The following is a 12,468-nucleotide window of genomic DNA, read 5'->3' on the forward strand; positions in this document are numbered from 1 at the left end:
TCTGTGTTTCAGGCACCAGTCCCCCCCAAGATCCCTTTGTGCTGCAGCTTTCTGTAGTTTCTCTCCATTTAAATAATACTCTGTTTTTTTTGTTCTCCCTTCCAAAATGAACAATTTCAGATTTTCCCACATTACACTCCATTTGCCAACATTTTGCCCAATTCCTTCACTTATCAATATTTCTCTCTGAGCTTGCATTTCCATCTATTTTTGTGTTGTCTGCAAATTTGGCGACAGTCCATTCATTTCTTCCTCCAAGTCATTAAAAGTTGTGGCCCCAGCACTGATCCCTGTGGAACAGGGCTGGGTGTGGTTAGAGCTGCCCCCATCCAGGCAAGTGGGGAGTATTCCATCACACTCCTGACTTGTGGAGAGTTTGTCCTCTGATTCTCCTCAACTCCAGATTTGCCGGAAGTTTCTATCTGTTTGGCAATTGCTGTTATTTCGGTATAAAGCAGCAACCTCTTTGCCTGCTCAGTGCTCGCAGGGAAGAAGAATTGAATTCTGTGACGTTGCAATACCAGCCTCACCAACTTGTGTTGTATGTATTCCTGGAGGTCTCATCACACAGCTCTCCCCTCTCGTCATCCTACCCAATTGAATGGCACTTTCTGAATTGCATTGAATTTATTGTCACGTGTACCAAAGCACAGTGAAAAGCTTTGTTTTGTGAGCAATACAGGCAGATCCCAGAGTTAAGGAGCACAGATAAGTAAATAATAGGTAAACAGCGGCAGAAACAAACACACAGCTACAGGCGCATGGTAAGAGTTTGGGAGTCTATTCAGTATTCTAACAACAGTAGGGTAGAAACTGTTTTGAAACCGGCCGGTGCGTGTGTCCAGGCTTCTGTACCTTCTCCCCGATGGTAGAGGTTGTAGAAAAACATTGCCAGGGTGGGATGGATCTTTGAGAATGCTGGCGGCCTTTCCTTGACAGTGGGGCCTGGGAGATGGATTCTATAGATGGGAGGTTGCCCTTTGTGATTGTCCAGGCTGAGATCCCCACTCTCTGTAACCGTCTCCGATCTTGAATGGTACAGTTCCCATACCAGGCAGTGACACATCCAGACAGAATGCTCTCGATGGCACACCTATAAAAGTTGGCACGGGTATTCACCGTCATGGCAAATTTCCTCAGCTGCCTGGGGAAGAGGAGACGTTGTTGGGCCTTTGTAACCAGTGTATCCACATGAAGAGTCCAAGGAAGCTTGTTGTGGATGGTCACTCCCAGGAGCTTGACACTCTCCACTCGTTCCCCCTCTGTGCTGTTAATGTGTAGGTAGAGGGGGCATGAGTAACATCCCGCCGAAAGTCAATAATGAGCATTGAGAGCTGGGTTGTTCTCAGTGCACCATGTTTCCAGGTCTTCCACCTCCCGTCTGTAATCTGTTTCATCGTCATCTGAGATTCGACCGACTATGGTGGTGTCATCAGTGAACTTGTAAATGGTATTAGTCTGGTATTTGGTGATGCAGCCATGGGTATACAGTGAGTACAGCAGGGGGCTGAGTACACACCCCTGGGGGTCTCCAGTTTTGAGTGTTAATGAGGATGAAATATTGTCCCCAATCTTCACTGATTGTGGCCTGTGGGTCAGGAAACTGAGGATCCGATTGCAGAGAGTGGGGCTTAGTCCGAGGTCACTAAGTTTAGTAATCAGTCTCGAGGGGATAATAGTGTTGAAGGCTGAACTGTAGTCAATGAGTAGGATTCTTACGTAGCTGTTCTTGGTGTCAAGATGTTCCAGGGAGGAGTGAAGGGCAAGTGATATGGCATCTGACATGGATCTATTGGTCTGATAGGTAAATTGGAGTGGGTCAAGAGGAGTGGGGAGGTTGGAGTTGATTAATGCCATGACCAGCCTTTCAAAGCACTTCATGACCATCGAAGTTAGGGCCACTGTGCGGTAGTCATTGAGACATGCTGCCTGAGCCTTCTTAGGCCCAGGGATGGTGTTGGCCCTCTGAGACATGCAGGGAGAGGTTGAAGATGTCCGAGAAGACCTCCGCCAGTTGATCTGCGCTTGCTCTGAGTGCACGGCCTGGTCCTCCGCCTGGTCCCATCGCTTTCCTTGGATTCACACAAAGGAAAACTGACCTGACCTCTGACTGATCTGCCCCATCTTTATAACCAATCCACAATCATTTTAAAATTTGAGTTCAGAAGTCATAGTTTACCCAAACAGGATGGTTGAGTTCACGAATGATTTTGAGAGTTTATTAGGAAGCAACTAGTTTAAAAACAACACAGGAACTAAACCAACAGTAAATGACTTATGACTGGTAAGCGTAGTTTATCAGCTCCTGAGGATAAATGGACCACAAGACACTGGTAAAGTGCAGTCTCTGCCATCAATAGCTGGTGGCAAAGTGTTAGGAAGTTCACAGTTTCAAAGAAGAGTATAGTGGACTCAATGTTAACTCTATTTAGAGTGATAGTCATAGAGCTGTACAGTATGGAAACAGACCCTTCGGTCCAACCCATCTATGCCAACCAGCTATCCGAAATAAATCCATTTGCCAGCATTTAGCCTATATCCCTCTGAACTCTTCCTATTTATATACCCATCCAGATGCTTTTTAAATGTTGTAATTGTTCCTGCCTCCATTAACTCCTCTGGCAGCTCATTCCATACATGCACCACCCTCTGTGTGTAAAAGGTTTCCCCTTAGGTCCATTTTAAATCTTTCCCCTCTCCCCTTAAACCTATGCCCCTCTAGTTCTGGACTCGTTCACCCCGGGGAAAAGACCTCATCTATTTACCCTATCCCTGCCCCTCATGATTTTATAAACCTCTATACGGTCACCTCTCAGCCTCCGACGCTCCAGGGAAAACAGCCCCAGCCTATTCAGCCTCTCAAACCCTCCAACCCTGGCAACATCATTGTAAATCTTTTTTTGCATCCTTTCAAGTTTCACAACCTCTTTCCTATAGGAAGAAGACCAGAACCGAATGCAGTATTCCGAAAGTGGCCTTACCAATGTCCTGTACAATGGCAATGTGACCTCCCAATGCCTGTACTCAATGCATCGACCAGTAAAGACAAGCATACCAAACACCACCTACAGTATGCTGTCTACTTGATTTCTCACTCCACAAATGCTGCCAGACCTCCAGTTTTCTGTCTGATGATTGCAGCCAGCAGGGATCACTGGGAAAAAAATTACTTGCCTGTCCAAACTCTTTCCCCACCCCCCCACCTTGAAATCCTGTTTTAGCCTTTCGGCAGTTTGTGTGTATGTATAGGTCACGAAAGTCAACCCTATCAGGAATATCTGTGCTAGAGACCTGCAGAGATAACAGGGGCTGAATAGAATGTTTAAAAAAAGCATATTATCTAAACGGTGAAAGATTGCAGAGCTCTGAGATGTAGAGGAATCCAGGTCTCCTAATACATGGATGACAATGGGTTAGTTTGCAAATACAGCAAGTAATTAAGAAAGATAGCAGAATATTACTATTTATAATGAGGGGAATTGAATGCAAAATTAGGGACCTGGAATGGGTGGGTTGTCTTGGGAGGAAAGGCTGGACAGACTGGGCTCGAATCTCCTGGAGTTTAAAAGAGTAAGGAGAAATTTGTTCGAAACATAGAGACAATTCAGGAAATTTTCCACCAGTGAGCTTTTCATGAGTGGTAGGGAGATTATTGGAGAAGATTCTCAGGGATAGGATTTACTTGCATTTGGAGAACAGGCTTATGAGGGATAGTCCACCTGTTTTTTTTTCGCAGGGAGAATCTCCTAATACATAGATTACAAAAGGTTAGTTTGCAAATACAACAAGTAATTAGGAAAAGTGGCAGAATGTTACCATTTATTGTGAGGGGAATTGAATACAAAAATAGGGACCTGGAATGGGTGGGTTGTCTTGGAGGGAAAGGTTTAACAGATGACAAAGATGATTAAGGATAAGGCAGTAGATATTGTCTCCATGGACTTTACTAAAGCATTTGACAAGATCCCGCGTCTTCAGGGTGACAGGGATAGGGTCATTGGGGGTGGTGTCTGGGTGAGATGTTCTTCAGAGGGTCGGTTTGGACTGGATGGGCTGAAAGGCCTGTTTCCATACTGGGGGGATTCTGTAAGACCCTGAGGAAGCTTGTCAAAGTAAATGTGGACAAGATGGTTTCCCTTACAGGAGAATGTAGACCTAGGGGTCACTGTTTAAAATAAATGGTTGCCCATTTTACAACAAACATGAGGTGAATGTTTCGATTAGATTTTTTTTAGATTTAGATTAGATTACTTACAATGTGGAAACAGGCCCTTCGGCCCAACAAGTCCACACCGACCCGCTGAAGCGCAACCTACCCATACATTAACCCCTTACCTAACACTACGGGCAATTTAGCCTGGTCAATCCACCCTAACCCGCACATCGTTGGAGTGTGGGAGGAAACCGGAGCGCCCGGAGGAAACCCACGCAGACACAGGGGGAATGTGCAAACTCCACACAGACAGTTGCCTGAGGTGGGAATTGAACCCGGGTCTCTGGCGCTGTGAGGCAGCAGTGCTAACCACTGTGCCACCGTGCCGCCCACATGACCACCACTCTGGGTGGTGAATCTTTACAATGTTCTCCTGAAAAGGTGATCGAAGCAGAATCCTTTTTAACATTTTTAAGACAGTGGAGATTAACTCCTTTAGTGAAGGAGTAAAAGTTACCAGGAGTAGGTGGAAATGTTCATTAGAGGCTATGATCTGATTGAGACTGCTCTGCCATTTAAAAGGTCGGATGGCCAACTCCTGCTTCCAATGCACACGAACTGGACTTGGTTTGAGTTAAGCTGCAGGCAGCAGAGGTTTGGATACCCATGTTTATGGAAAGTAGTGTGAGAGAATACAGAGGCGTGTGTTGGAATGATCAAGTGTGAACAGAGTGTCGGCAGGAATGAGTGAAAGTGTTCAAAGCAGTGGATGTGGTGTCCATGGATTTTAGCAAGGCGCTTGATAAGGTTCCCCGCAGTACGCTCATTCAGAAAGTAAGGAGGTAAGGGTTTACAGGGATACAGAATTGGCTGGCCCATAGAAGACAGAGGGTGGTGTTAGATGGAAAGTACTCAGCCTGGAGCTTGCTGACCAGTGGTGTTCCACTGGGATTGGTTCTGGGACCTGCTCTTTGTGATTTTTATAAATGGATGAGGAAGTGGAAGGGTGAGTTAGTAAGTTTGCCGATGGCACAAAGGTTGGTGGAGTGGTGGATAGTGAGGAGGGCTATTGTAGGTTGCAACGGGACATTGACAGGATGCAGAACTGGGGGCTGAGAAGTGGCAGATGGAGCTCCATCTGGAAAAGTGTGAAGTGATTCATTTTGAAAGGTCAAAATTGATTGCAAATTACCAGGTTAAAGGCAGGATTCTTGGCAGTGAGGAGGAACTGAGAGATATTGGGGTCCATGTCCATAGATCCCTCAAAGTTGCCACCTCAGTTGACAGGGTTGTTAAGAAGGCATGTGGTGTGTTGGCTTTCATTAGCAGGGGGATTGAATTTAAGAGCCGCGAGGTTATGCTCTATAAAGCCCTGGTTAGACCACACTTGGAATATTGTGTTCAGTTCTGGTCACCTCGTTATAGGAAGGATCTGGAAACTTTAGAGAGGGTGCAGAGAAGATTTCCCAGGATGCTGCCTGGGCTGGAGGGCAGGTCTTATGAAGAAAGGTTGAGGGAACTAAGGCTTTTCTCATTGGAGGAAAAAAAGGATGAGTACAAGATGATGAGAGGCATAGATGGAATGGATAGCCAGAGGCTTTTCCCCAGGGTGGAAATGTCTGTCACAAGGGGACATAATTTTAAGGTAATTGGAGAAAGGTTTAGTGGAGATATCAGAGGTTGGTTCTTTACACAGAGAGTGGTGGGTGTGTGGAATGCACTGCCAGCAGTGGTAGTAGAGTCAGATACATTAGGGACATTTAAGCGACCCTTGGATAGGCACATGGAAGATAGAGTCTAGATTAGAGTGGTGCTGGAAAAGCGCAGTAGTTCAGGCAGCATCCAAGGAGCAGTAAAATCGACGTTTCGGGCAAAAGCCCTTCATCAGGAATATAGGCAAAGAGCCTGAAGGGTGGAGAGATAAATGAGAGGAAGGTGGGGGTGGGGAGAAGGTAGCATAGAGTACAATAGGTGAGTGGGGGAGGGGATGAAGGTGATAGGTCAGGGAGGGGAGGGTGGAGTGGATAGGTGGAAAAGGAGCTAGGCAGATAGGACAAGTCCGGACAAGTCATGGGGACAGTGCTGAGCTGGAAGTTTGGAACTAGGGTGAGGTGGGAGAAGGGGAAATGAGGAAACTGTTGAAGTCCACATTGATGCCCTGGGGTTGAAGTGTTCCGAGGCGGAAGATGAGGCGTTCTTCCTCCAGGCGTCTGGTGGTGAGGGAGCGGCGGTGAAGGAGGCCCAGGACCACCAAGGTAGTACAGTGAAGGGTATGTCGGTTAGCTTTGTCTTAGTGTAGGATAAAAAGTCGGCACAACATCAGGGGCTGAAGGGTCTATACTGTGCTGTACTGTTTTATGTTCTAAAGCGAATGACCATTATTTTCTCCTATGTTGCTTGTAGCGTCGTGGTGATTAAACTTTCATTTCTCCATGTCGATTTCTGATGCCTTTAATTCTAGCTCTTCTGTTTGCTAAAGAAATCAGTTACTCATCCACATGTGGAGCATTTTTAGCTGTAGCTCAGTGGATATCAGACTTGCCTCTGAGTTAGAAGGTTATGGATTCAAGTCCTGTCCTGGGGGTTGAGCACAATAGGCTGATATTTCACTGTAGTCATGAGGGTATGCTGTGCTGTCTTTTGGGGTAGGATGTTCAACTAAGGCCCAATGTGCTCTCTAGGGTGGATGTAAAAGACCCCATCAATTTGAAGGAGAGTCATAGAATCATACAGCATGGAAACAGACCCTTTATTCCAACCTTGTTCCCAAACTAAACTAGCCTAACCTGCCTGCACTTGGACTAGATTCCTCCAGACTTTCCTATTCATGAACTTCTCCAAATGCCTTTTAAACATTGTCACTGTTCCTACATTCATCACTCTCTGGTAGTTCATTCCACACTTGAGCCAGTCTGTGTATTAAAAAAAATATTTCCCCATATGTACTTTTCAAATCTTCCGCTCCTCACTTTAAAAATATGCCTTCCTGGCCAAACTGGCCATAAACAGGTCCAGGCAGCGGGCCGTGGAGGGGGTCATTAGGGCCGACTGCCTGCCCCTCTTCCGCGGTTACGTTAGGGCCCGGGTGTCCTTGGAGAAGGAGCATGCGGTCTCCACCAACACCCTGGAGTTGTTCAGGGAGAGGTGGGCGCCGCAGGGAGTGGAGTGCATCATTTCCCCCTCCAACTCTATTTTGATTTAGTCCCTGCCCTCCCCTTCACTGTTTGATCACACAGCATTGCCCTTTGATGTGAAGGGCACTGCTTGTCACAGGCCACTCGGGTGTTTCCTTTCTTCCTGGGGGTGGAAATTAAATAAAGATTTGTGCACTTTGTGTCTCCCACTGTGTCTCACAACTACACACACAACATGGGGGCTGGGGGAAAAAGAAAGCACTACCGCAGTTAGGTGGTAGTGTGGGTTGAAAAAAAAAGAAAAAAAAGCAACAGGAGATTAGAAGGGCACTTCCCTCACCAACTTTAAAAAAAACAAAAAAAAAGAAAAAAGAAAAAAAAAGGCCTTCTTGTATAGAAATCCCCCACCCTGGGGAAAAGTCCTTTGCCATTCATGTTCCTTATCGATGTTCCTCATGATTTTATTACCCTCTCAACCTGCTACGCTCCAGTGAAAAAAGTCCCAGCCTTTCTGGTCAATTTCTGTAACGCCAACTCTCCATTCCTGCCAACATCGTGGCAACTCTTTTCTGAGCCCTCACCAGTTCAATAATGTCTTTCCTTTAACAGGGCAACCAGAACTGGGCACAGTACTCCAGCAGAGGGCAGGGATATGGAAGGAGCTGTATCATTGTAAACTGCTGCTTCTTTTACCATCTCGTCTGACGCACATCAGGAGCTCCGTCACATCGCAAATCAGTGCAAGCTACACAACTATCGGTCTTGTTTTTGGCTTTGCCAGAACACCCAAAGTTTTTTTTGAAAGGGGAAAATACCAAAATGGTGCTGACCGAACCTCTGCCCTTCCAACCTTAGCAAGTTCCAGCCTCAATCGCTCCCCACTTGCCCAGGGTGTCCTCTGCCAACACTCACTGTTTAAGTCAACATCACCAAGACCTGGTCATTATCGCATTGGTTTTGCAATCTTGCAATGTGCAAATTGGCTGCTGTTTCCAATATTAAATAAGTGGCGACACCTCAAAAGCACGTCATTGGCTGTAAAGCTTTTGGGGGCATCCTGTGGTTGTGAAAGGCAATGCAAGCTTGTCGCATATAAATACAGCGTTTCACTATCCTACTGTCTGACCACTGCGGTCTTGACTGTTCAGGCTGCCACATGAAGGCCTTTTGATTTTGGATACTGAGCAACTGCCAGCCTCTTTATGCATGGGACTTCAGGTTAGAATGAGGCAGCGCCCAAAAAGGAAAATGTTGAGGGGGTGGGGGTGCGGGGAGTTGTGAATTGAGGGGTTGATGCCCCCCTGGATGGAGACAGGTTGAAGTAACCGCATTTTTTAATAAAGAAAAGAACAACTTTTCACAGTGGTGGTCACACAGTTAAGTGTCTCCACTGCTATTGGACAGATATCATTCCTTTTGGCACCGTTTGTACCTTTGAATCCAGCTCTGTGAAATAACAGCAAGGAAACCATAGGGCAGTGGGGGCAATCCTTTCTCCTTTCTCCACAGCAACAAGTGACTTTGAACTTTGCAATCAATATCACAGATTGAGCAGACCCTCAAGAGGCTTTGAAGGCAACACAAAAGGCGCTATGGTTCCGTCTGTTTAAAAGCTCATGAATGAGACTGACCTCATTCCTTGGGGGAGGGGTGACAATGGTTCTGATAGTTCTTTCCACGACTGCAGACATTGGAGCTCTTCTGTTGAGAGGTCTCTGAGTTTTGTAAAATCTCTCTGTCTAACAAGACAGAAAGGGGGTGACTTGCCTGAGGATCCCAGGCTAGGGTGGGCCGGTGTTCACAATGCAACGTGATGTTTCCGAAGGCATTGACTCTGACAGACCTTCCAATACGTAGGCCTCCAGTTCTTCCCACCCTGCTGCCAGTCTCGTTGATCTCCGACCATCTCTTGCTGAGTGAACACTGTCCAGGGAGCAAACCCAACGAAGAATGGGAGGGCTATGTGACTGCTCACCAACACATTGAAAGGTCCTTTGGGTGAAATTTAATACCAATATCTTTTAAGCAACACTGAAACAGCATCTTCAGCCAAACATCCCTACGCTCCACTAAAGTTTCCGCACCATCCTTTCCACGTACTCAATATGCAATATGTTCATATCCAAATATATTTTCTTAAAAACATCCTGATACCAACACTGTCTCTGGTCTGCATTTTGTCATTTAATAACCTCTTAACTGCTCTTGTCATTGGTGATGATGTTAAACCTTCCTAATTTTGAGTGCGTTTGTCAAATCTCTGAACTCTCACTTTCTAATGAATGGAGCCAGTCTCTCCTCCTAATTAAAGCATCTGAACCCTGGTGCTGTCTTTGTGAATCTCATCTGCTTCCTCCTCCCCGCCTTCATATTTTTCAATTGCAGAATCACACCTCCCGTTAGACAAGGCGTTCTGAGTTTTACAAGCGTGGCCTGGTTGAGTTTGGCCAGCACTCTGTCGATTGAAAACAGCAGGTGGGGCGAGATGGAATAGGGTATTCAAATTTCAAGGCTGATGTAGTTTCAAAGCTGAACGCCATGTGTCTCAATGACTGGCAGGTTATATCAACTGGCACATCACTTCAATTATCCACTACAGGCTGACTGCACTTAGCTCAACTGCTGGTAAAATTCAGAAAATAAGCTCTAATGTTTGCTGTTCTTCAGCAATTGGACAGCTCTTGTTGAGCAATCCTGACTGCGCCAAGAATTGCACGAACAACCGAGTTAAGGTTATGAGTCTGGTTTGCAAATGTATTTGATGTGCTCCATATGCAAGTGCCTCTCTAAACAGGGGAGGGGGACAAAAAAACACATACAGGCATGATATTGTTTTTGAATTAAGCAAAGCATGGGAACAATGATTCACTGATGTACACCCCATGGCAATTCCTTGACCAATCATTTGAGTTGCCAACCAATCAGCCCCCTTTCCTTATACTGCCGAGATTGTTGCTCCTTCTTCACGTTGTGGTTTTCTTGCATCTGTCCTGATGAGTACAAGATGAAAAGCTTCAATAATATGTGTCTTTTATAACTTAGTGTCTACTTGTTCTTACAACGCCTCACTCCACATTTCCCTGCATTAAATGTTATCGGACAGCTAGCTGTCCTATCTAGGTTCCTGACTCTGTACTCCTCAGCAACAAAGGAAAGCTTTCCAAGCTCTTACACAGGAGCAGCTATCAAACAAAATTTGAAACCAAGCCACAGAAGGCTGTATTACAGATGTAGCAGATAACCTTGAAGGAATGCTGTCATGGAGAGAGAACAGTAACAAGACTTGAGAAAACGGGAGGTCCAAACCACTTAAGGCACATTTGCCAATCGTGAAGCCATGAAAATCAGCAGTGTGGCCAGAACTGGAGGTGTGCAGTCACATTAGAGTTGACCACAGTTGCTTCTTTGTTGCCATCGGCAAATGTTGACACTGTGCCCTCAAAACCAGAGTTCATATATTCTGGCTACAGGGGACGTGACAAACATCTATTAACAATTGCTCTCTCTTTTCAATCCTTTCATCCCAACGATCTATGCTGCTGCATTCCTTCAGGTACTGTCAGCCAGATGTTTAGCAAATTTGAAAACTTTTATACACCAAATACACTACCTTTCCTTTATTTGTGCAGTTTAATGTTTCTTTGTGTAACTGTTACATTTGACATATGGCATACTACTTGTTCTCAAGTAATCCATGTCTTTTGAAGTGAGTACTAATTTTGTTGCTTTTATAATGCAGTTTTAAGACTCTTGCGTACTGCTGGTGTCTGGCAAAGTGATTGGGTTCCACCTCCACCGTACCCTTTTTATTTCTCACACTTCTGGATTTAAAACCAAGGGGAAGTTCTCATCTGCCTCAAGTTGTCCTCCTTGAAAAGATTTCCATTTTCACCTTCTACCTTGCTGGATTCAAAGCAGTCTAACATTCTCAAGATGTCCCCAGTCCAGGGATGTAAAAAGTGAGGTCTGCAGATGCTGGAGATCAGAGCTGAAAATGTGTTGCTGGTTAAAGCACAGCAGGTCAGGCAGCATCCAAGGAACAGGAAATTTGACGTTTCGGGCCAGAGCCCTTCATCAGGAATCTGTCCAGGGATGTGCAGGTTAGGTAGATCAGCCATACTAAATTGCCCAGAGATGAGCAGACTTGGCAGATTAGCCATGCTAAATTGCCTACAGTGTCCAAAGCTTAGGTGGATTAGCCGTGGGAATGCAAGGAAAAGGTCGGGGATGTGGGTCTGGGTGGGATGCTCTTTGGAGGGTTGGTGTGGACACGATGGGCTGAATGGCCTGCTCCCATGCTGTAGGGATTCTTTATGATCCCCGTCTTAGACAAGGATAAAAATCATAAGTGAATATCCTTCTGTAATTAAAGTCCAAAATCATAGGATTTTTGCTTTTTTAAAGTCATTCACGGGACGTGAGCATCAAAGGTCAGCATTGCTTGCACATACTGGATCTTGGTTTTCTGGCATTCCAACAAGCGTTAAAAGCCTTTCATTGAAGGGAAACCACTCTGGGGTTTCCGGCAGTTGTGATAATGATTGAGCATTAAATATTAGCTGGGCACTCCATTTCATCCTCTCACAATGACACTGCAATGTTTGATCTGGCACCTTTTGTATCTCCCTCAGTCCCACACTGGAATCGTCAACTTCGAAAATGTGCCCAGTCTTCGGAGTGGGGCCCAAGTCATCATCAAAGACCCCTCCCACCCCAGGTACACCCTCTTCCAACCTCTTCTGTCAGGCAGAAAGTACAAAAGCTTAAACACACACACCAACAGATTCAAGAACAGCTTCTTCCCCGCTGTTATTAGATTGGACCACTCAAATTCCAAATCTAATGTTGATCTTGCTTTTAGTGCACCTTCTTTATAGCTGTAACATTGTATTCCTCCCTCCTGCTCTGTGATCTTAGTATGGTATGATCTGCCTGTACTGCACACAAAACAAAACTTTTCACTGTACTGGGGTACATGTGACAATAATAAATCAAATCAAATCTTCCAACCTCAGTAGATGGTCACCGATTTGATCTGCTCACGGGCACATTCCAAGAACTCTTCTATCTCCTGCATTTTCTGTATCTAACTTCCTGCCCGCTAATCACCCCAGATGCATGAAATATCCTGAGAGGACCTGAAGGCCACTTACGTGATAATCCACAGCTCTTCCCATACCA

The sequence above is a fragment of the Hemiscyllium ocellatum genome, chromosome X (assembly GCF_020745735.1).
Source record: "Hemiscyllium ocellatum isolate sHemOce1 chromosome X, sHemOce1.pat.X.cur, whole genome shotgun sequence".
In the NCBI taxonomy this organism is placed as follows: domain Eukaryota; kingdom Metazoa; phylum Chordata; class Chondrichthyes; order Orectolobiformes; family Hemiscylliidae; genus Hemiscyllium; species Hemiscyllium ocellatum.